The sequence below is a fragment of the Lipotes vexillifer genome, unplaced genomic scaffold (genome assembly GCF_000442215.2).
Source record: "Lipotes vexillifer unplaced genomic scaffold, Lipotes_vexillifer_v1.1 scaffold802, whole genome shotgun sequence".
Taxonomy (NCBI): Eukaryota; Metazoa; Chordata; class Mammalia; order Artiodactyla; family Lipotidae; genus Lipotes; species Lipotes vexillifer.
The window spans coordinates 2,382,733-2,383,618 of record NW_006790237.1 but is presented as its reverse complement, the minus strand read 5'-3'; positions in this window follow the sequence as shown (position 1 = coordinate 2,383,618).

The window sequence follows — 886 nt, the reverse complement described above, 5'->3', positions numbered from 1 at the left end:
AAATGCTGAGTCCGTGTCACCCTCTGACTCCTGCAGATTGCGGGTCCTCGCACAGCGAGTCTGATCCAGCTATAAGCCCCTTTTCATAGACGAGGACATCGAGTTTTAGAGATTGGGTCACTCACCCAGGGGAGCAGCCCAGCCAGCGTGCAGTGTGACCAGAGGTGGGAGAGATGAGGCTGGAGATGTGCACACGGCAGGTGGCCCTGAGTGGCTTCTGCAAGTCTCTCCCTCTGGCCTCCCCTCTGTGGCGTGTGCAGAGTCAGTCGGGGAAGGATGGGCACAGGAGATTGGGACCGAGCCACCCGGGGCCAGAGTAAGGGGTTTGCAAGATGGGAGGAACCATCTGTTCCAACAGAAACCTTCTGTTTCCTTTCCCAGAAAGGTACAGCGGAGGGGGCTCCTGTTATTTCTGGGGGTACAGCTGCTGCCGGCGGGGGCATTCCTCTACTGGAACCACCACCGTCACGGCTGCACCTCCTCCCTGCGCTTTCCTCATACAAGACAAGCCCGAGGAAGGGGAAGGGCTACTTTTTCTGGTTCAGGTCTCCTCTGCGGAAATCCCTCAGCAGGACGGGTACTCCAGCCTCAGCCAGATCCACCCTGTGGACATCGTTGAGGAGGGTCTGCCCAGCTGCCCCATCATCTCTCCCTACATCAGTAAGCTTGCAGGGGCCGCCTACACCCCCAGCCGCACCTCGGGCTTATGGGAGCTGGCAGGAATCCCTGAGGAGTAGGGCAGGACCAGGAAGCAGAAGGCAGTGGGCTTGGTAGCTGGGGACAACGGATTATGTATTATCTGTGGCTGCATCACAACGAACCACCCCAAAACTTAGCGTCTTTAAACAATCATTAACTCTCAGAGTGTGTGTGTGTGTGGGGGGGG